General features: G+C 41.1%; 1 pseudogene; it reads left to right on the top strand.

Annotated features, from left to right (window-relative positions):
• Positions 1-24223, top strand: part of LOC129526211 (lysine-specific demethylase PHF2-like) — a 104959-nt pseudogene that overhangs the window by 21652 nt on the left and 59084 nt on the right.

Genomic DNA, 24223 nt, shown 5'->3' on the forward strand with positions numbered 1-24223 from the left:
ACTAGCTGGTTATTTTGACCGTTAGTTGATGCAGCTTCTTCATAGTGACGATGGTTTTTACAATTTGGTGTGTTTTTGCAGTGGCTGGTACTGGTTGTTCCTTTCCATGTTTAGTACTTCCTTCAGGAGCTCTTGTAAGGCAGGCCTCGTGGTGACAGATCTCTCAGCATTTTCGTGTCTGTGAAGGATTTTATTTCTCCTTCACTTGTGAAGCTTAGTTTGGCTGGATATGTGGTAATTCTGGGTTTAAAATTCTTTTCTGTAAGAGTGTAGACTATTGGCCCCCACTGTCTTCTGGCTTGTATGATTTCTGCCGAGAGATCTGCTGTTAGTCTGATGGCCTTCCTTTGTGGATAACCCGACCTTTCTCTCTGGCTGCCGTTAACATTTTTTCCTGCATTTCAACCTCAGTGAATCTGTCAATTATGTGTCTTGGGGTTGCTCTTCTCAAGTAGTATCTTTGTGGTGTTCTCTGTATTTCCTGGATTTGAATGTTGGCCTGTCTTGCTAGGTTGAGGAAGTTCTCCTGGATAATATCCTGAAGAATGTTTTCCAACTTTGTTCCATCCTCCCCATCACTTTCATGTACACCAATCAAACGTAGGTTTGGTCTTTGTTCACATAGTCCCATATTTCTTGGAGGCTTTGTTTGTTCCTTTTCATTTTTTTTTCTAATCTTGTCTTCACGTTTTATTTCATTAAGTTGATGTTCAATCTCTGATATCATTTCTTCTGCTTGATCAATTCGGCTGTTGATACTTGTGTATGCTTCACAAAGTTCTTGTGCTGTGTTTTTCTGCTCCATCAGGTCATTTATGTTCTTTTCTAAACTGGTTATTCTAGTTAGCAATTTGTCTAACCTTATTTCAAGGTTCTTAGCTTCTTGCATTTGGTTAGAACATGCTCCTTCAGCTCGGAGGAGTTCATTATTACCCACCTTCTGAAGCCTACTTTTGTCAGTTCATCAGACTCATTATCCGTCCAGTTTTGTTCCCTTGCTGGCGAGGAGTTGTGATCCTTTGGAGGAGAAGAGACGTTCTGGTTTTTGGAATTTTCAGCATTTTTGTGCTGGTTTCTCCCTATCTTCGTGGATTTATCTACCTTTGTTCTTTGATTTTGGTGACATTCAGAAGGGGTCTGTGAGTGGATGTCCTTTTTGTTAATGTTGATGCTATCCCTTTCTGTTTGTTAGTTTTCCTTGTAACACTCAGGCCTCTCTGCTGAAGGTCTGCTCTAGTTTGCTGGAGGTCCACTCCAGACCCTCTTTGCATAGGTATCACCAGTGGAGGCTGCAGAATGGTAAAGATTGCTACCTGTTCCTTCCTCTGGAGCTTCATCCCAGAGGGGCACCTGCCAGATGCCAGCCAGAGCTCTCCTGTATGAGGTGTCTGTTGACCCCTGCTGGGAGGCATGGGGGTCAGGGACCCACTTGAGGCCGTCTGTCCCTTAGCAGAGCTCAAGCACTGTGCTGGGGGATCTGCTCCTGTCTTCAGAGCTGGCAGGCAGGGACGTTTAAGTCTGCTGAAGCTGTGCTCACAGCCACCCCTTCCCCTAGGTACTCTGTCCCAGGGCGATGGAGGTTTTATCTATAAGCCCCTGACTGGGGCTCCCGCCTTTTTTTCAGAGATGCCCTGCCCAGAGAGGAGGATTCTAGAGAGGCAGTCTGGCTACAGCGGCTTGGCTGAGCTGCAGAGGGTTCCGACGGGTTGGAACTTCCCTGGGCTTTGTTTACACCGTGAGGGGAAAACTGCCTGCTCAAGCCTCAGTAATGGTGGACGTCCCTCCTTGCACCAAGCTGGAGTGTCCCAGGTCAACTTCAGACTGCTGTGCTGGCAGGGAGAATTTCAAGCCAGTTGATCTTAGCTTGCTGGGCTCCTTGGGGGTGGGTTCTCCTGAGCTAGACCACTTGGCTCCCTGGCTTAAGCCCCCTTTCCGGGGGAGTGAATGGCTCTGTCTTGCTGGTGTTCCAGATACCACTGGGGTATGAAAAAAAAACAAAACAAAAACCTCCTGCAGCTAGCTCGCTGTCTGTCCAAACGACCACCCAGTTTTGTGTTGAAACCCAGGGCCCTGGTGGCACAGGCACCAGAGGGAATCTCCTGGTCTATGGGTTGTGAAGACCAAGGGAGTGTACGGTCTTCTGAGCCTGAGTGCACAGTTCCTTACAGCACAGTCCCTCAGGGCTTCCCTTGGCTAAGGGTGGGAGTTCCCTGACCCTTTGTGCTTCCTGGGTGAGGCAATGCCCCACCCTGCTTCTGCTCGCCCTCTGTGGGCTGCAACCACTGTCTAACTAGTCCCAATGAGATGAGCCAGGTACCTCAGTTGGAAACACAGAAATCACCTGCCTTCTGCGTTGATCTTGCTGGGAGCTGCAGATCGAAGCTGTTCCTATTCGGCCATCTTGCCAGCAACTCAGCCCACTGTTATCTTGTTTGTTTGTTTGATTTTTTTTTTTTTTTTCTGATACGGAGTCTCTCTCCGTTCCCCAGACTGGAGTGCAGTGGTGCTATCTCAGCTCACTGCAGCCTCCGCCTCCCAGGTTCAAGTAATTCTCCTCCCAAATAGCTGGGATTACAGGCACCTGCCACCATACCTGGCTGAGTTTTGTACCTTTAGTAGAGAAAGGGCTTCGTCATGTTGGCCAGGCTGGTCTTTAATTCCTGACCTCAGGTGATCCACCCGCCTTAGCCCCCCAAAGTGCTGGGATTACAGGCATGAGACACCATGCTTGGCCAAATTTAGGTTTATACTGGACTTGGATTTTCAAATTTTCTTTTGCAGGTGAGTTTGTGAAGTGTTAATTTTAAAAAATTGTCAGGAGTCTGAGGCAGGAGAATCACTTGAACCTGGGAGGCGGAGGTTGCAGTGAGCCAAGATCACACCATTGCACTCCAGCCTGGGCTACAAGAGTTAAACTCCCTCTCAAAACAAACAAACAAACAAATTGTCAATTATGCATCACAGTGAAACATTCATTTCTGGTTTTTAGCACAATTCAGGAGTAGGTCATATAATACATGACAAACTCAAAGATGAATAATGCAGACTTCCCAAATAGTAGAAACTTTTAAGCAGCTGAATGGTAATGGATCTAATTTTGTTATTTTATTGTTTTTCTGTCTATGAGTAATATATTGGTCTGACCATAGCCTGACTTGTTAACAAACAATACGGCTCAACTCAATATGTAGTGTATCATGTACTTTGCATGGTGTTAGGCTAAAACTAGTAAGTATTTATAATGTTATGCTTTAAGTATGATTAGTTGATTGTAAAATGGTTTACATTTTAAGGTATTTTTATATTGAAACCCTTGCCAAGTACTGTATGACAGGGTTTTCAAAACTTTTTTAGTAAAAGACTAGATAGTGAATTTTTAGGCTTTGTGAGCTGTATATGATTTCTCTCACAACTATTCAGCTCTGCCCTTGTAGCATGAAAGCAGCTGTAGACAGTGTATAAATGAATGAGCATTATAGTGTCCCACCGAAATTTTAGTTATAAAAAGAAATGGCAGGCCAGAATTGGTCTAAGGGCTGTAGTTTGCCAACTCCCGCTCAAGACGTAGTCTGTTGTAAGGGAAATATAATTCCAAGTTACCTGCATGTGAATCGAACTTTTATATTAGTTAAAATTTGCATTACAAAGCATCACAAAATTTAGTTACTTGAAACTACGATTTAGTATTTTTCAAATTTCTGTGAACTAATTTGGTTCTGCTTCCGGTGGCATTTGTTGGGGTTCTGATAGAGCTGTGATATCTGGAGGCTCAACTGGGATTGTTGGCCAGGGCTTTGGTTCTCCTACATGTGGGTCTTTCTATATGGCTGATTCCTTAGGCTCATGGTGTGATAGTTGGGTTATAAGAAGTATTCTAAGAGCAAGCATTGTGAGACAGAGGAAGCAGAAGATGCCAGGCCAAGGGATAGGCCTGAAACTTTCACAGCATCACTTCGGCCATTATTCTGTTGGTCAAATAGTCACAGGCTCAGCCCAGAGTCTTTGTGGGAAGAGACTACCCAAGGGTGTAAATGCTAGGAAGCATGGTTAATTGAGGATATTCAAACTATCCTCAGTATATCATGAGATTGTTTTGGTTGCAAGTGACAACTCAAATTGAACTAGCTTTAGTAAAAGGGAACAATTATTATAAGAATATAGGGGTGTCTGCCTCACAAAACCCAAACACAAGATTGGGTCCTAGGAACATTGGACCCAGGGTTGAAGATTCCCGAGGACTGTTTCTCATCTTTGCTCTACCCTGTAAGTAGTCTTCATTTTCTCTTATCACAGACTTCCCTTCTCCACTTTGGGAAAAACAGTGTCAACACTTCCCTAATTATTTACATATTACCATTTTAGCCATTCAGAGGACTGACTTTATTTTTGCAGTGTTTCTAAAATGTTTGAGGAAGAATGCTGATTGTCCTAGATCAGTCATCTGTGATCAGAGGATAGAGCTTAGGTTCTACAAACCATGTTGGCAGGAACAGGATCAGTTAACATCAAAGGGATGCTGAGTGTGTAGTCCCCGAATAGTCAGTCCACGTGCCTTCTCCCTAGCCATCTATTTATTAACAAGTTAATAATTTGTTAATTAATAATTTTTTTTTCCCCATTACAGGCCTAATTTACTTCTTTATTCAGCTCTCTGCCTATGGCTACTTCATTGTTCTACTGGTGTGTAAGCAAAAGTGAAGAACTGAAATTAATTCAGTATCTTGAATATTTATTGTAATCTCTTCCTGCTTTGAGTAGAGGATGGCAGCTTTTAGTATCTGCTATCTTACTTTGCCACCATAAACATAGAATAGTATGTAAAGATGATCTTACTCTGTTGCCACCATTGATTTCCAGGTTTGACTTAGCTGATCTGGTTGGCTGAATGGGTATATCCTTCCTTTGGAAAGGGCCCACGTGCATACATGAAAGCAAGTAGCTACAATACAGAATGAAATAAAAGCTGTAATAGAAGTACAAGCAACATGCCGTGGGTGCACAGAGGAAGGAACAATTAATTTTGACTGAATGGCTGTAGGAGGGATGGCATTTTAAGGAAGGTAGTGTTTCAGTAAGGCCTGGAAGAATGAATAACTTATCCTTAGAAAAGAAAGGGAAGGTAATCTGGCTGTCAAGTTTCTCATCTGCTGAAACGGTGGTACCAGAGTGTCTAGGCTAAAGTAGATGAACTTAAATATAGGTATAGGACATTCAGGATAAATGGCAGCATGCAGTTATCTGATTTTAGCCATCTTAAATTAGAATTACAGGAGTGAACACAGTTTTGTTACAGTTACGCCTTAGGTGACTATCTGGTAATTTGAAATTTGAGACTTCAGTTTTTAAAATTAAGCAGTTTATTTCAAATACTCAGATTTTTGGATATAGGAAGAACTTTAAGGATTATCTATACTAACACACTCTAGTAGGTAAAGAAACTAAGACCTAGTTAGATGATTTATTTGAGCTTACGTATCTAAATGACTGAGTTGGGGCTAAAATACCTTTCTCCTGGTCTTGGGTATTTTTGAAGAATTATCCAGTGTATCCTTTATTGTAAGAAGATTTTCTCCAAGTATACATCCATATGAATTGCTTGCTGTAGTAGCAATTTTTAAATTTGAGATATAACATGCATACAGTAAAATGTACAGATGTTAATTGTATAGCATGGTGAGTTTTTTATGTGTACAAACTCTTACAATTAACACTCAGATCAAGATGTAGAACATCTCCAGCACTCCAGAAGCCTCTCCTTCATGGTTTTCACAGGTTAACTAATATCCACTTCTCCTGTCACTCCCAAGTAATTATTATTCTGATTTTTATCATCATAGATTAGTCTTTCCTGTTCTTGCACTTCATGTAAAGGGAATGACTTCTTTCGTTTATTATGGTTGTGACATTCATCCATGATGTTGGTACACCTTGGTTCTTTTTATTGCTGTGTAGTGTTTCATTGAATGAATGGATCATTATTTATTCTTCTGTTAATGGACATTTGAATTGTTTCTAATTTTTGACTTACAAAGAAAACCTGCTATGAATATTCTCGTGTATTTCTTTTTATGAATATATTGTTTCATTTTTAAGAGTATAATTGTTGGATGGTTGTCTTCCAAAGTGGCTGTACCATTTTACATCCCCACCAGCAATGTAGGAGGGTTTGAGTAGTTCTACATTTTTGTCAATATTGTGTATTGTCAGTCTTTTTAATTTCAGTCATTCTGGTCAGTGTGCACTGGCTTCTCCTTTTCATTTCCCAGGCAAATAATGATGGTGATCACCTTTTAATATTAATTTTTGACATATTTTAAAGTTATGCTGTCTTTGTCTTATGGATTTATAGGAATTCCTTATGTATTCTGAATATGAGACCTTTGCATGGCAAATTTCTTCTCCCAGTCTGAGGCTAGTCATTTCACTCTCTTAATAGTGTATTATAATAAATAAAAGTTTTCAATTCTAATGAACCTCAACTTACCAAGTTTGCTTTTTATGGTTTAGTTGGTTTGTTAATGTTTTGTTTAAGAAATCTTTGCCTATTACAGGATCATGAAAATATTCTCCAAAGTTTTCTTTTTGAAATTGTATTACTTTCTTTTTTACTCGAAGCTCTATGATGCATTTCAAATTATCTTATAATGAATGATGTGAGGTAAAAACCAGGAATTTTTAAAATAAAACATAGGATATTCAATTGATTTGGCCCCATTTTTTGAAAAAAAAATTGCCCTTACACCATTGGATTATAGAACACTTTTGATATAAATCAGGTGAGTCTTACTAGAGTGTATATGCTCTTCCACTGGTCTATTTATGTACAAATACTACCCTGTCTTAATTACTGTAGCTCTATACTAAATCTTGATATCTGGTGGTATAAGTTCCTTCAATTTTTTTTCTTCTTCAACATTTTTTTTTGTGGTGGGTATACTCTATCCTTTGTGTTTCCATATACATTTAGAATCATATTTCAGTGAAAACAAAACTGTTAATATTATGATTGGGATTGCATTGAGGCTAAAGATCAATGTGGGGAGAATTGGAATCTTAACAATATAGAGTCCTCCAGTCCATGAACATGGATTATCTATCCATTTACTTGGGTCTTTAAGTTCTTTCAGCAGTATTTTTTGGTTTACAATGTAGAGGTTTTGCATATCATTTGTTAGCGTTATGGCTAGCTATTTTAATGTTTTGAAAGTGCTATTGTAAATGGTATTCATTATTTAAATTTCATTTTTGAATTGTTTAATACATAGAAATACAGTTCTTGTATTTTTATCTTACAAGCAGCAACCTGCTAAATTTGCTTATTTTTAATATTTAATATTTTATAGATTTTTTTGTATTTCCTATGCAAACAACCAAATCATCTGAGAATAATAACTATTTTACTTATTTCTTTCCAGTCTTTATAATTGTTTCTTTGTTTTCCCTTATTGCAATGGCCAAGGCTTCTAGAACAATGTTTAATTGAAATAGTCTCACTCCTAATCTTAGGGGAAAATGTTCAATATTTACCAATTATGATGTTAGTTGTAAGTTTTATAGGTAACCTTTATCAGATTAAAGAAGTTCTTATCTATTCCTAGTTTTCTTTTCTTTTTTGAAAAAATTTTTATAGAGAGAGGGCCTTGCTCTGTTGCCCAGACTGGCCTTGAACTCTTGGCTCAAATGATATTCCCACCTTGGCCTCCCAAAGTGCTGGGATTACAGGTGTGAGCCACTGCGCCCAGTCTGATAGTTTTCTAAATCATGAATAGGTGGTAAACTTTGTCAAATTTTTTGCTTTTGTTGAGATAAATCATATGGTTGTATCCTTAATTCTGTGATGTGGTGAATTACATTGATTGATTTTTAAATGTTAAACCAACTTTATACTCCTAGGATAAACGTTACTTTGTCATAATGTATTGTCCCTTTTATGTACCATTAGATTCAATTTGTTAATATTCTCTTTAGAATTTTTACATCTATTCATGAAAGATATTGGCCTGTAATAGTCCTTTATTATAATATTTTTGTCAGATTTTGTTATCAATGTTTGTTAGCCTTGTAAAAAGAATTGGGAAGTCTCTGTTTTATTCTTTCAAAGTGTTTGTGATAGATTGATACATTTCATGTGTACTTGAATTGGGAAGTCTCTCTCTTTTTTATTCTCTGAAAGCATTTGTGATTGATAGATTCATACACTTCATGTGTACTTGAATGTTGATTCTGCAGTCTTTGGTGTTAATGTTCTTTGTCAGTAAGGTCATATTGGTTAATCAAGTTGTTCAAATCTTCAAATGACTGATTTCTTTTTTCCTGTTCTCTCAGTTTTGAGAGTAGTGTCTTAAAATTATAAACTATGACTGTAGTTTTGTTGACTTTTAGTTCTTTCAGTTTTCCCCTCATGTAGTTGGAAGCTCTTACTAGGTGAATTAAAAGTTGGCATTGTTATTTTATGGTTGAAATGACCTTTTTGTCATTATGAAATGACCTTCTTTATCTCTGGTAATATTTCTTGCCTTCAAGTCTACTTTTACCTTCTATTAATATAGTCACTCTTTCTTTTCATCAATACTTCCATGGTATGATTTTTTCTTCTTTTTAGTTCAGCCAATCTATATTCTTGTATTTACAGTATATCTCTTGGAAATGTCATATAGTCAGGTCATGTTTGTTTTATCTAGTTGCACAAGCTTTGTGCTTTAGTTGTAATATGTATTCTATTTACATTTAATGTGGTTACTAGTATAGTTGGGCATAAATCTTTTATCTTACTGTTTCTTTTCTATTTGTCCCATCCATACTTTGGGTGTTTAAATTTCTTTCCTGCCTGTATTATTTGTCAGGTTTTCTAAACTCCATTTTGGCTCATTAGCTTTTCAGTTATACATTCTTCTGTGGTTATTTTTTAGTTATCTTAGAGATTTTAATAAACCTTCTTGATTTTTTTTTAGTGTATCTTAATGTTTTACCACTTCCCAAACAATGCAAAACTTAGGACAGTTTAACTTTGTTTATTCCCTCCTGCCCTTTGTGCTATTTTTTTCATATTTTATTTCAATATATGATACAAACCACATAATTTTTTTGTAAACAGTAAATATTCTTTTATATTTATCCACCTGTGTACCCTTTCTAATGCTCATAATTCATTTTTACAGTTCTTTGCTACCATCCGGGATAATTTTCCTTTAGCCTGAAAAAATTCCTTTAATATTTCTTGTAGTGCCAGTCTCTTTGAGGCAGATTTTCTCAGCTTTTGTCTGAAATCCCTTTATTTTGACTTCTTTTTTGAAGGAAAATCTTATTGGTACAGAATTCTGGGCTGGCATGTGTTGCTGTTTTGAGACAGGGTCTTGCTCTGTTACTGAGGCTGGAGTGCAGTGGTGTGATCATAGCTCACTGCAGCCTCTAACTCCTAGGCTCAAGCGATCCTCCTACCTTATCCTCTCAAGTAGCTGGGAGTACAGGTGGCACCACCGTGCTCAGCTAAATTTTTTGTTTTAGGTTTTGTAGAGACGGGGTCTCACTATGTTGACCAGGCTGGTCTCAAACTCCTGGCCTCAAGCTATCCTCCTGCCTCGGCCTCCCAAAGTGTTGGGATTACAGGTGTGAGCCACCATGTGCAGCCTGAATCTTTTATTCTTATAGCACTTCAGATATGTAATTCGTTTGTTTTTCCTTATTGTTGCTCCTTTAAGGAGTGTGCGTTTTTTTGGCTGCGTTTAAGATTTTTATTTTTGTCTTTAGTTCATTAATAGTTTGTATGGTGTCTAGGCAAGGGTTTCTTTGCATTTATCATGTTTGGGATTCTCTGGGTTAATGTTTTTTTTTTTAAATCAACCTTGGAAAAAATTGTATTTTATATCTTTATATTTTGCTTCTACCCCAATCTCTCTCTCCTCTAAACTGTGTTAGACGTTTTGACTGTCCCACATGTCTCATGTGGTTATTCTGTCTTTTCTCTCTGTGGTTCAATTTTGTATTTTTTGTTGAGCTATTTTTTAAACTTACAATTTCTCTCCTCTTCTGTGCCAGGTTGAATAACCTATCCAATAAGTTTTAATAGCTTATTTTCTCAGCTCTAGGAAGTTTTATTATTTTTAAATAGGTTTCCTTTTTTGTTGATTATCTCCATCCTTTTATAAATTTTATTCATTTTTTTTCCTTCCCTTTCATTAGCCTATGGATAATGGCTATTTTAAAGCCATTGTCTCCTAACTCCACTATCAGTGTCATCTCTAGCTTTACTTTTAGTCTTGATTACAGGTCATTTTTTCTTGTTTTTTTTCACATATATTGTATGTGAAAAACATACAATATGTGTTTTGAAATACAATATATGAAATTAATAAATTTCACATTTATTATATGCTGAAACTTGTAGTAATTTATGTAGAGGCTGAAGGTGATATCTTCCACCAGAGATGATTCCCCTTTTTAGTTGTTAGGCCAATTTAATTAGAGTTTTATTAGGGTCAGTCTGCATTGCAGTTTTAGTAAGATTTAGTCTATCTCTGGTTTGTCTCCATTGACATACTCAGATTTTTGATTGAAAGACTGTCAGATTTCTTCTCCACAGCCCTGAAAGACTGCAGGAGATCTAATTCTGTTCTTTAGAGGTTTTGAGATTAGCCCGGTAATCTCTTGGTTTATTTACAGTGCTTTAAATTCATGCAAATGTGGGAGGTCTGTCATGTGTTTTTTGCAGTTAGTCCCCTGTTTCTAGGAAGGCTTTTTTTCTGGTAAGCACTGTAATACTGAGGGAGATTTCACTCTGCCCTTCTAGCACGTCTCCCAGCCACCTTCATTACTTAGAATTCAGCAAATGTTCCTTTCAACCTTGCATTTGGGGCTTTCTAGTTTTCAGACTACTGTATGAAAAAGCTCAGCTGCTTTCTACTTTTTTTTTTTTTTTTTTTGAGACAGAGTTTCGCTCTTGTTGCCCAGGCTGGAGTGCAATGGCGTGATCTCGGCTCACTGCAACCTCCGCCTCCTGGGTTCAAGCGATTCTCCTGCCTCAGGTTCCTGAGTAGCTGGGATTACAGCCATGTGCCACTATGGCCAGCTAATTTTGTATTTTTGGTAGAGACGGGGTTTCTTCATGTTGGTCAGGCTGGTTTCGAACTCCTGACCTCAGGTGATCTGCTCACCTTGGCCTCCCAAAGTGCTGGGATTACAGGTGTGAGCCACCACGCCCAGCCTGCTTTCTGCTTTCACCAGTGGAGTCTTTCTGTCTGGGCCAATCTCAGTTCTCAGTCTCTGTCCAGAATTTTCAAATGCTCCCAGGAAATAAAATAGCAGATGGTTATCTGCACACCTAGGAAGGGCTCTTCTCTTTCTAGAATTTCAGTTCATCTACTTCTTGTTCTTTCATAAGCACTCTGGTGTCTTAAAAATTGGACTGAAATTCATCTTTTTCTAGTTGTTGAAGCATTAAAATAACTGCTGTCCTTAAAGTTTGAAACAGCAAAATCTATTTGTTTTTCTGATTATAAAAGTAATACACAATGTATTGTGTACTTTTGCTAAGTTATGTTGCATAACAAATGACCTCTATTTCAGCAGCTCACAACAACAATTGCTTATTTTTGCTCTTGCTTCATGTTGGCTGAAGGTTGGCAGTGGCTCTGCTCGTGCTCCACATATCTTCTAATTCTGAGATCCAGGCTAGAGAACAACTTCTATTTGGGCCATGCTGTTCTTGTAACAGAGGGAAAAAAGAAAATGATTTGGCAGGAATACACAGTGGCTCTTAAAACTTCTGCTTGGATGTTTGTTTATATACCATTGGCCAAAGCAAACCAGTGGCCAAGGCCAAAGTCAGTGGAGCAGGGATGTTACTCTTATGGGAGTGCTGTCAGTTACATAGGAACAGGTGTGGATGATGCTCCTTTTGAAGGAAAGTGGAGTGAATAATTACAAATTGTGATAGAATCCACCACACATGCTAATTGAAAATAAATTAAATAGTGATGTATAATGTTTATAGTAGAATTCTTCCTTCTGTCTTCCGTGATAATCAGTGATGATACTTTGGTGTATGTTCAGGACTGAAAGCTTCTTATTGTGCTAACTTGATGGTTTCTTTAAAAATAATAGTCTTGACATAAATTATGAATAAGACTTGTTTTTTTAGCCATATACTCAGAAGAACACTAGAGTTCTCCAACTGGCTACGCTTAGTTCTTGCTTTGCCAGGTAGTCCCACGCTTACTATAACGTTCAATTTAGAGTTCTAAGTATAAAATATTTTTACTTATTTATTTATTTTTGTGACCGAGTCTTGCACTGTTGCCCAGGCTGGAGTGCAGTGGTGTGATCTCGGCTCACTGCAGCCTCCACCTCCTGGGTTCAAGTGATACTCACGCCTCAACCTCCTGAGTAGCTGGGATTACAGGTGTGAGCCATGGTGCCTGGCTAATTTTTTTTTTCTTTTTTTCCTTTTCTGAGACGGAGTCTCCCACTGTCACCCAGGGTGGAGTGCAGTGGCACGATCTTGGCTCACTGCAACCTCTGCCTCCCGGGTTCAAGTGATTCTCGTGCCTCAGCCTCCTGAGTAGCTGGAATTACAGGTGTGAGCCATCAAGCCTGGCTAATTTTTGTAATTTTAATAGATACAGGGTTTCTCCATGTTGGTCAGGCTGGTCTTGAATTCCTGGCTTCAAGCGATCCACCCACCTTGGCCTCCCAAAGTCCTGGGATTGCAGGTGTGAGCCGCGGCACCCAGCCTGAAATATCTTTAACACAAGTTTGGGTCTGATCCATGGCATGTTAGTGTCATCACTTTTTCATTCTCTGAGAGAAAGATAAGAAAAATGGAATTCTAAGATTTTGTAAAGGATATGTGTTTTTAAGGGAGAAGGTACTAGAAATAATAAAAGTCAAGAACCAAAAGTTCTTAGGTCAATTATTTTGACCTAAATATATTTCACAATAGAGGTTCAAGTGGGTTAACTAGACTCCCTGTTAGAACAAAAATACCCATGAAGAAGGTTAAGTTTATATAGTCATTTATTTGTATAAATATTTTTCTATTCAGAGCAATTCTTAGTGGTTCAGATTTTTATGAAGGAGATCGATCTGCAGAGAAATGTGAAAGTGATTTTGTACAAATGGTGGGATATGGCAAGATTCAGTATATGGAAGTTTGGACACTGACAGGCTCTGAGCATTGGACACTGAGGGAGAGGGAGGTACACGAGGCCTGGTAAAATAGTCTAACTTTTAGTTTTGCATTAGGTTCATCCTTTTGGAGGTTAGTATGCCGATGAAAAACAAATTCACAGAGCAGCTTGGTGCTGTCAGTACCATGGACAGAATGATGTGAATGCGACACATCTGGATTTAGATTCTGTTCCATTTGTGTCATTCATATGCTTTGTGATTTAGGCAACTTAATTAAGTCTTGTTTATGACACAGATGATAATTAACGTCTTGATCTTAGCATCTTTTAAGTGTTCCTTTGTTCCTTGAGTCATCACTTTCTCTTCTGTCCAACTTAAATTTTATAGTATTTTGTTATCTATGATTTGCATTCTCAACTTCCTTGCATATACCCTCAGCTTTCTTGTCTCACTCTCACTTAAGTCCAGCTTAAATCCAGCCATTTTTAAACTTTAAGTTAGTATCTGTTAGTGTCTAAATTAGCAGCTATATATGTCTAGAGGAAAATGCAGAATCATGCTGACTAGCTTTACTTAAATTCATGGTCACAAATATCAAGTATCAAGTGAGTCCTTAATACTGCCTGGCATTCATATTGTATTTTCCTAGATTGTTTATTCTTCTATTTTCTTAGATGACTTATTTAATGTTTTCTCTCATCAGACCTTCCAACATCTCATCCTCAATCTCTCAGCTGATGATTTTGGTTCCTACCTCACTGAGAAAATTGAAGCCATCAGAACAGAACTTGCATAGACTCCTTTTACTCTGTCTACCCATCTACCACCATCTCCATCCATATAACCTATCTTTCTACCCATTATTCTTTACTTTTCTATAACCAATCCCTTAGTTTGTGCATTAGAATCTATTTCCTAATGGCTTCTTAGGGACATTGCTCCAACAGTTCTCCACTCTCACTCCTATGTCATAAAGTTTTTTCATACTGCATCACTACCACATGAAGACAAACCTACTGCTACCTCTGTCTTTAAACCTTCTTTTGTTTGACACTACTTCCCTGACCAGATAACAGTTATTTGCTTTCCAATTGCAGCAAACTCCTTGAAAGGATTATCTGTGCTCAATGACTCTGATTTCTTTCTTCCTGTTTCCTTTTAAATCCAGTATAATTAGGCTTCTGCCATTATCACTTTTGTTAGTCCATTCTTGCACTGCTCTAAAGAAATGCCTGCGACTAGGTAATTTATAAAGAAAAGAGGTTTAATTGGCTCACGATTCTGCAGGCCATACAGGAAGCATAGTGACTGAGGCCTCAGGAAACTTACAATCAGGGCGGAAGGCAAAAGGAAAAAAAGGCACATTTTACATGGCCAGAGCTGGAGGAAGAGAGAGAGAGTGGGGGGAGATGGTACACACTTTTAAACAACCAGATCTCCTTACAACTCTGTCAGTATACAGTACCAAGGGGGGTTGGTGCTAAAATTAATTCATGAGAACTATACCCCTGTGATCCAATCACCCCCTACCAGGCCCCACCCCCAGCATTGGGGATTACATTTCAACATGAGATTTGGGTGGGGACACAGATCCAAACCGTATCATCACTGAATTGAAACTACTCTTGATAAGGTCACCAATGATCTTCATATTGCTAAATCTCAAGTTAATTTCTCAATAGTCATCATTTCTGTTGACTTAGCAACATTTGATTTAGTTGATCATTCCTTCTTGTACATACTTTTTTTTCACATGACTTCTGGGATGTTATACTTTAAAAAAATCTTCTGCACTCACTTTCTTGATGATCATGACTGTAAATACCAGCTATGTGCTTACAACTCCTAAATTTATATACCTGTTTAAGAAACTATTCCTGAATTGTACACATATATACACCTGTGTCTGTATCTACTTGACATTACTATTTGGGTGTCTTATTGACTTAATTAATGTATTCCAAATACTGATTCCCTGCCTAACACTTGCTCTTCCTAGAGTATTTGTCAGTTAGTAAATGTCTACTCTTTTTCTAGTTGGGGCTATCCTTGAGACTTCTCTTGCTTTCTCCCACAGCCAACTTATCATCAAAATGATGATCAAACCATGAAAACATATCCCAGATGTGTCAATTCCCCACCACTTTCACTGCCATTACCCTGGTTCAAACCACCATTATCTCTCACCTGGATTACTATAGTAACCTCCTATCTTGTCTCTCAGTTATCCTTTTACACATCCTTTTGCAGTCTTTTCCAAACAGCCTGAGTGATGCCTTCAAAAAGTAAGTGAAATATTTTACTACTTTGCTGAGGACTCTCCAGTGGCTCTTCATTTCACTCAGTTTAAAAGCCACTGGCCTAAAAGGGCGTATAGGATCTGACCACCTGTTAGTTTTTTCTGTGTTACCTTTCTACTTTTATTCTTTTCTTTAGTCTTTCCACTTCTGTTGTTTTCTTTAGTCTCTCCACTTCAGCCACACTGACCTCATTGCTGTTCCTGGTACATGTAGATGGGCTTTCACCTTAGGATTTGTGCACTGATGATTCTCTCTGCCTAGAATACTCTTTCCCCAGGACTCACATGACCAAATTCCCTCAAATGTCACCTTCTCAAACGACTGTAATTAAAATTACAACCTCTTCTCCTTTTCACATACACCCTTCCCCTGTATACTCCTAATCCTCTTTACCTGTTCTGTTTCTTTCCTATAGCATTTATTGCTGTTTAAGGTAATTCTTAATTTATGTATTGTGTTAACATTTGTCTTTCTCCTCATTTGAATAAGTTTTACTTGTTAGAAGGGCAGGATTTTCATCTATTAAGTTTGTTTACTGATAGATTTCAAGTACCTAGAATAGTGCCTTGCACATTGTAAGTGCCCAATGAATATTTGTTGAATGAAAGAAGAATGCAAGCCTTTCAAGATTGAATAGATATTAAATGTGATAATGTACTTGTATGGGCCTCAAACAATGACTGACATTTTGTACATGTTCAGTAAATTTGCTTTTTCTTTCTCTATTTCTTAATTACTTGGGATATCTGGAAGTGTACAGAGTGCTGTAGATTTCTAGATAGCTTGTTTTATTCCAATGTTCTTGGTGGAGCCTTTGTGGCTGAATCCAGCTTTTCCCTCATGCTTCTTTTTGCCTTCTTCCTCTATCCAACAGAGGAGGTAGGAAGAATTAGAATTAAAGCAGGAGGAAGGGAAAAGAAATCTCACCTTTTTGTAGATGGGTGAAAAATTGGTTAGACTTCAGCTTTTAATGATCTTTCAGTTTAGTAGGTCTCATATTTTTCACCATATGTTATTTTCTGATTCACAGTTTCTGGTATATAGTTGATGCTTAACAAATTTTTGGATGATTGTTTTCCATTTGTTTTGTGGAATCGATCTTTCCAAACATAGCAGGTCTTTTCTATTGATTAAAAGAAGTAAAAGAGTCTGAAAACTAGAGGTTTAGTTCAGAATGCTGAGCAAAATCTGGTATTGTCCTATGACGCATGGGCCAAGGGGAGAAAATATAGTTATACAGTGAATCAGAAATAGACAAGTTTTGGCAAGGACAAGGTATTTAAAAAAGTATAGCCCTTTAGGTTTTATAAAGCTTTTTCTGTTGTTGTTTTATTCTTATAAAACTCTTTTGTTATGCCAGTATTATAATGGGAAGCTGAGGCTCGGTGTGGTGATATATCCTGTACAAGGTCAAACAGTAAATATCAGTTCGTCTTAACAGACAAATTTCGTGTTCATTCTGGTAAGACAAGGAAACAGGAACAACAACAACAATAACGAAACAATGTTCTGAGGCATTTATGCTGGGTTCATGTACTGGTGTGGAGTCAAGAATTGAGGTTTGGGAACCTCCCCCTAGGTTTTAGAGGATGTATGGAAACGCCTGGTTGTCTAGGCAGAGGTTTGCTGCCCGGGCAGGGCCCTCATTGAGAACCTCTGCTAGGGCAGTGTGGAAGGGAAATATGGGATTGAAGCACCCACAAATAGTCCCCACTGGGGCACTGCTTAGTGGAGCTGTGAGAAGAAGGCCACCATCCTCCAGAGCCCAGAATGGTAGATCTCCCAACAGCATGCCCTGCGCACCTGGAAAAGCTGCAGACACTCAACACCAACCCATAAAAGCAGCTGGGAGGGAGGTTGTACGCTGCAAAGCCACAGGGGCAGAGTTTCCCAAGACCCTGGCAACTCTTGCATCAGTGTGACCTGGATGTGACACATGCAGTCAAAGGATATCATTTTGAATCTTGAAGATTTGAATGCCGCACTGGATTTTAGACTTGCATGGGGCCTGTAGCCCCTTGTTTTGGCCAATTTCTCCCCTTTTGGAATGGGGATATTTTCCCAATGCCTATACCCCCATTGTATCTAGGAAGTAACTAACTTGCTTTTGATTTTACAGGCTCATAGGTGGAAGGGACTTGCCTTGTCTCAGATAAGACTTTGGGCTGTGGACATTTGAGTTAATGCTAAAATGAGTTAAGATTTTGGGGGACTATTGGCAAGGCATGATTAGTTTTGACATGTGAGGACATGATATTTGGGAAGGGCCGGGGTGAAATGATATGGTTTGGCTCTGTCCCCACCCAAATCTCACCTTGAATTGTAGCTTCCATGATTCCCATGTGTTGTGGGAGTGACCCGGTGGGAGTTAATTGAATCATAGGGTGGTTTTTCCCATACTGTTCTCCTGGTAGTAAATAAGTCTCATGAGATCAGTGGTTTTATAAGTTGTTTCTCCTTTTGCTTTGCTCCCATGCTCTCTTGCCTGCTGCCATGTAAGAAGTGCCTTTCATGGCTGGGCATCGTGGCTCACGCCTGTAATCTCAGCACTTTGGGAGGCCGAGGTGGGTGGATCATGAGGTCAGGAGATCGAGACCATCCTGGCTAACATGGCGAAACCCCGTCTCTAATAAAAAATTACCAAAAATTAGCCAGGCATGGTGGTGGGCGCCTGTTGTCCCAGCTACTTGGGAGGCTGAGGCAGGAGAATAGTGTGAACCCGGGAGGTGGAGCTTGCAGTGAGCCGAGATCGCATCACTGCACTCCAGCCTGGGTGACAGAGCGAGGCTCCATCTCAAAAAAAAAAAAAAGAAAGAAAAAAAAAGAGAAGTGCCTTTCACCTTCCGCCATGATTGTGAGGCCTTCCAAGCCATGTGGAAATGTGAGTCCGTTAAACCTCTTTTCCTTTATAAATTACCCAGGCTCAGGTGTGTCTTTATTAGCAGCATGAGAACAGACTAATACAAGTTGTTAAACCATTTCACTGATGAGAATTGAGAGATTCATATCAGGGGATAATCTGCCCATCACCACAGTGGATAAGTGGCAGAACATGGGTGTTCCTTCTATTGACTAGCCTGTAGATTTCATTAACATTGGAGGGGAGTAGAATTTATTTATAAATTTCCTAGTACAAATTTTATGATCACTTTGAAGTAGAATTGGTACTTTATTGTGGAGTTGCCAGGTTATTGCACACTGCACCTCCTGTGGCATGACCTTATAATAAGTTGTTACTTATAAGAGTGTATCTCTGGATGTATCGAAAAGACCTCTGCCGAGTCAGCCCAGAGGAACCAAACCACGGCCCAGTCTCTGAACGGGGTTTGACATTTTCTCTTCTCATCTCATCTCCTCTTGTCTCTTTCCTTTTATTTTTTTCCTCCTCTCCCTCTTGCCTCTCCCTGTCCCTGTTGCTGTCCCTCGAGTCTGGTTCTGTCACCTAGGCTGGAGTGCAGTGGTGCAATCACCGCTCACTGCAACCTCTGCCTCCCAGGCTCAAGCCATCCTCCCACCTCAGCCTCCTGAGTAGCTGGGACTACAGATGCCTGCCACCACACCAAGCTATTTTTTTTTTTTTTTTGTATTTTTAGTAGAGATAGGGATTTCACTATGTTGCCCAGGCTAGATTTGAACTTCTGAGCTCAAGCGATTCACTCTCCTCAGCCTCCCAAAGTTTGAGGATTATAAGCGTGAGCCACTGTGCCCAGTCAGTTTGAGCTTTTCATACATGCTTTCTCAGGGATGTCATCCTTGACTGTGCAGCCCGTCGATGCTGTTGGGGAGTAGCACGGTCTGAACCACGGTGTCCTTCAAAAAGTCAGTGCCCTTCAAGGATCTGGCTGTGAACATCACCAGGGAGGAGTGGGCACTACTGGACACAGCCCTGAGGAAGCACAGAGACATGATGCTGGAGATCTTGAGTCCTGTGGCATCTGTGGCTGAATCTGTCAACATTCATTTACTTCATCAAATGCTACCCAGAATAGCTTCCCCACATTCCACTCCATCTCTGCCCTGGCTCCTATGCAGTAGTCCCCACCTCATCTGCTTTAAATATGTTCCCAGATCTTCAGTGGATGCCTGAAATAAGAGTATCGAACCTTTTCTATGCTGTTTTTCCCTGTACATTCATACCCATGATAAGGGTTAAATTAGGCACACGCAAGAGATTAACAATAAAAATTAATAATACAATCAAATAATATAAAAATACCCTGTAATAAAAGTTATGTAAATGGGGTCTCTGAAAATATCTTATTGCTTGATACTTAATTTTCAGACCACAGTTGACCGCAGGTAACTGAAGCCGCAAAAGCGAAACCTTAGCTGAGGGAGAACCGCTTTGCACCCCTATAGCACTTAGAGCTAACTGGACAGAATTTGCTTATTTATTTACTTATGTGTAGTTTGTCACCTCATGAGAATGCCCACTTCCTGACCAAGAATTTATGGGGTTTTTTTGCCACTCCATATCTAACACCCAGAACCATGCTGGACACTCAATGGATATTTGTTAAAAGGAGGAAAAACAGTGTTAAGTATTTACTAACAAGCGTTCTGCTCTGTGAACCATGGTGGAGTTTAACACCCCAGTAGTAAACATAGCAGAGACTGTTCCTCTAAAATAGACCTCTCAGGGTTCTGATTGAGCTTATGCCTATTGGACATCTTTTGAAAATAAGATCCAATCTACTGTGGAAACAATCCCATCCTGGGTGTAAAAAAGAGAAGGTTTAGCAGCCTGTCAGAGACAGTGTCCCATTCTGCCACCCAGGCTGGAGGGCAGTGGCACAATCAGCTCACTGCAGCCTCAAATTTCTGGGCTCAGGTGATCCTCCTGCCTCAGCTTCCCGAGTAGCTGGGACTACAGACATACACCACTACGCCTAACTAATTTTCTGTTCTTTTAGAGACAAGGTCTGTATGTTGCCCAGACAGGCCTTGAACTCCTGGCCTCAAGTCACAATCTCCCAAAGTGGTGCAGTTACGGGCAGGGGCCACCATGCCTGGCCATGCAGTCTGTCTTTAGCCCTGGGCATGGGCATCAGCAAACAGCCCTCCAGTCTCTGAACTCAAGGCCAGGTGCCCTTCCTGCTGTGGGCGGGGCCTCCCATGTCTCTGGTATTTAGGGTGCTCTTCCTGGCATTGCCCTTTCATGTGTGCTGTGTTCCTCCCCTCCCTGCCCTTGAAGATCAGGCACAGATCTCAGCACAGAACGAAACATTCAGGTACGTGTTTTCTGCAAACAGGTTATCAGCTCTCCAAATCAGATGTGAGTGCTCAGAGCCAGGAGAGGAGAAGCGGAGGGAAGGAGGAGGCTGCCCCAATTCCGAGTGCAGGTGAGCTCCAGGTCCTATGAGCTGGTGTGAAGAGCTGCCCAGGAGGGACAGGACCGGGGCCATGTCAACCTCAGGTGTCCTTGAGGGAGTGGCTTTTCCAATGTGGTATTGAGGCCAATGTGAAAATGCCTGTCCAGTAGTGTCATAAGTCTTCAGACATTTCCCTCTCTCTTCATCTAACCTTCAGCACGTTCCTTGGCCTCAGAGGGAGGCATCTTTCTTCTATGACTGGAGTTAAACTTTACACAGTGCCCTTTGTTTTTGGCCCTCCCTTTGTTGATTTTCCCTGTCTTAATCTCCCCAACATCCATCTTTTAATTTTCCCTCTCATTTTAGTCTTAATAATATTCTCTAATTGTTGATGTCCTATAATGTTCTTCTGATGGCTGGTATATTCCTTTATTTCACGTCTCTACTCTTTGTTAAAGATCAGTATTTGAAACATACCCACACACGTCTTGCTTGCTTTTATAAAATTTTCATTCCCCTAATGCCACTGTAGCTGTTTCTTTTCTCAAAGAAACATCTTTTCACATCTTCTCAGGTGTGGAAAGTGAACTTAAAAAGCATGAAATGATAGTCACACAGGATATCTTCAGGAAATTCCCATTCATCCATGCTTCAGTTGTTAAGTCTCAGGGAATGACCCTGCCTTTCCACCTAAGGGACCTGGGAATGGGATGCGTTAGAAACCCGGCACAGCCACCTGCCTGAAAATAGAGATGAACATAGGCACTGGCCTAGCAGCCAATTTTGCATAATTTGAATTTTGGAATGAAATTGGCCTAAAGTCAAACTTTAATCTGAGTTTCTATGAAATGGAGGCTGCTTAATCATACCTCACATACATAGCATGTGGAACATAAACAAGACCTAAAACTTAACCGGAAAGCAGTGCAGGTGATGGGCTGAAGTTTAGAAACTCTATGCGAATGTAAGAAAGTAACACTCCATTTGAATATAACTGACTCAGGGGACTTAAGCTGGAGAGGATCCCTGAAGGGCCAACTCAGAAGTAATATGTAAAGGAATGAATGAAGGAATGTATGTGAGCAAGCCTCCCACAGCCTCTTCCTTCCATGCCAAGAGCAGAGATTTCTTACCAGAGAGGAGCTTTTTTAATGTAATGAGCCTGGGGAAGATTTCACATACAACCCAAACTTCTGTCCTTCTTGCCTGGCCTTCATTTTTCTGCCTTCTGGCCTCACTTGCTGCCTTCTTGTCTTCTGACTCTGCCTTACTCCTTTCTGGGCTTCCGGCCTTTTGCCTTCCAGCCTTTCTGGCCTTCTGACCTACTTGGTTCCTTTCTGGCTGCTGCCATCTGGCCTGGCCTTCTGCCTTCTGGCCTTGCCTTCTTGCCTTCACACCTTCTGCATTTGGCCTTCTGGCTTTCTTTACTTCTGCTTTCTGACCATCTGACTTGGACTTCTGCCTTCTGGTTTTGTGCCTTCTGGCCTTCTGGTCTTCTGCCTTCTGATGATCTGATCTGGCTTTCTGCCTTCTGGCCTGGCTTTCTGCATTCTGGCCTCTGGTCATTCTGGCCTTCTGCCTTCTGGCCTCTGGCCTTCTGCTTTCTGGCCATGTGGCCTACTGCCATCTGGCCTGGCCTTCTACATTCTTGCCTTCTAGCTTTCTGGAGCTCTGGCATGATGTCTTCCTTTTGGTGTTCTGTCTTTTGGCCTGGACTTCTGCCTTCCAGCATGCTGGCCCTCTGGCCTGGCCTTTTGTTTTCTGGCTGTCTTCTCTCTGGCCTGGCCTCTGGTTTTCTGCTTTCTGGCTTTCTGCCCATCTGGCCTGGCTGTTGGCCTTCTGTCCTCCTGTCTTCCTGTCCTTCTTTCTAACTTCCTGGCCTTGCTTTCTGACACTCCAGCTTGGCCATCCCCGTTTCCTGTGTTCCTCCTTTTGGTGTTCTGCCCTCTGGCCTGGCCTTCTGCATTTTTGCCTGGAGTTCTGTTTTCTGGCCTACTGACCTTCTGGCCTTGTTCTCTGGTCTTCTACCTTCTGGCCATGTGGCCTGGCCTTCTGCCCTCTGGTCTTCTGACCTGGCCTTCTTCCTTCTAGTCTTCTGCTTTCTTGCCTGGCCTTCTGTTTTCTGTCCTTTTGCCCTCTGGCCCTCTGCCTTCTGGCCTTCTGGCTTTTGTCCTTCTGGCCGCCTGCTTTCTTGTCATTTGCCCTTCTGCACCTGACCTGGCCTTCTGCATTCTGGCCTCCAGGTTTATGGCCTTCTGTCCTCTGGTCTTCTTTTTTTGGGCCTTGTAGCCTTCTGCCTTCTGGCCTGGCCTGGCTTCCCAGCCTTCTGCCTTCCGCTCATCTGGCCTGGCCTTCTGGCTTTCTGGCGCTCCAGCCTGAGCATCTACTATCTTTCTGTTGGTGTTCTGGCTTCTTGCCTCGTCTTCTGTATTCTTGACTGGTTTTCTGTATTTTGTTGCTGCCTACTGACCTTCTGGCCTTCATCCCTGGCTTTCTGGCCTTTTGCCTTCTGACCTTGTGGCCTGGCCTTCTGCCTTTTGGCCTTCTGTCCTGGTCTTTGCCTTCTGAGATGTGGCCTTCTGCCTTCTGGGATCTGGCCTTCTGCCTTCTGGATATCTGGCTGGGCCTTTGGCCTTCTCACCTTCTTGTTTCCTTCCTGGCCTTCTGCTGGCTGTCTTCTGGCCTTCTGCCCTCTAGCCTGTTTTTCTGGTCTTGCCTTCTTTCTGCCTTCTGGCCTTTTCTGGCCTGGCTTTTTCTTTCCTGGCTCTCTTTTCTCTAGCTTGGCATTCTGCGTTCTGCCCTTCTAGCCTTCTGGCTTTCAGCCTGCTCACCTCTGTCCATCTGGCTTGGGCCTCTGCCTTCTTGCCTGGCCTTTGCTTGCTGGCCTTCTGGCCTTGTGCCTTCAGGAATTCTGACCTTTGGGACTGGCCTTATGGTTTCTGGCCATCTTCTCTCTGGCCTTCTGCCTTTTGGCCTTCTGCCCATCTGGCCTGGCCTTTTGCCTTCTTGACTTGTCTTTTGTTTTCTGGCCTCTGACCTGCTGTCTTCTGACCTTCTGACCTTCTCTCTTGGCTTTCTGGATTTCTTCCCTTGTCTTCTTGCTTCTGGCCTTTTTCCCTGGCCTTCTGGTCTTCTGCCTTCTGGCCTGGCCTTCTGTTTTCTGGCCTTCTGGCCTGCTACCTACTGACCTTCTAGACTTCTTCCCTGGCTTTCTGCCTGCTGGCCTTCTGACCATGTGGCCTGGCTTTCTACCCTCTGGCCTTCTGGCTTGGCCTTTTGCCATCTTATATTCTGTCTTGGTTTTCTGCCCTCTGGAAGTCTGACCAGGCCTTTGGCTGTCTCACCTTCTTGCTTCCTTCCTGGCCTTCTGCTTGCTGGTCTTCTGACCTTCTGCCTTCTGGCCTTCTTGCTTCTTGGTGTTCCGGCATGGCCCTCTTTCTTTCAGTGTTCTGTCTTCTGGCTTGGCCTTCTGCCTTCTGACATTCT

This window comes from Gorilla gorilla, chromosome 14 (genome assembly GCF_029281585.2).
Source record: "Gorilla gorilla gorilla isolate KB3781 chromosome 14, NHGRI_mGorGor1-v2.1_pri, whole genome shotgun sequence".
Classification (NCBI taxonomy): Eukaryota; Metazoa; Chordata; class Mammalia; order Primates; family Hominidae; genus Gorilla; species Gorilla gorilla.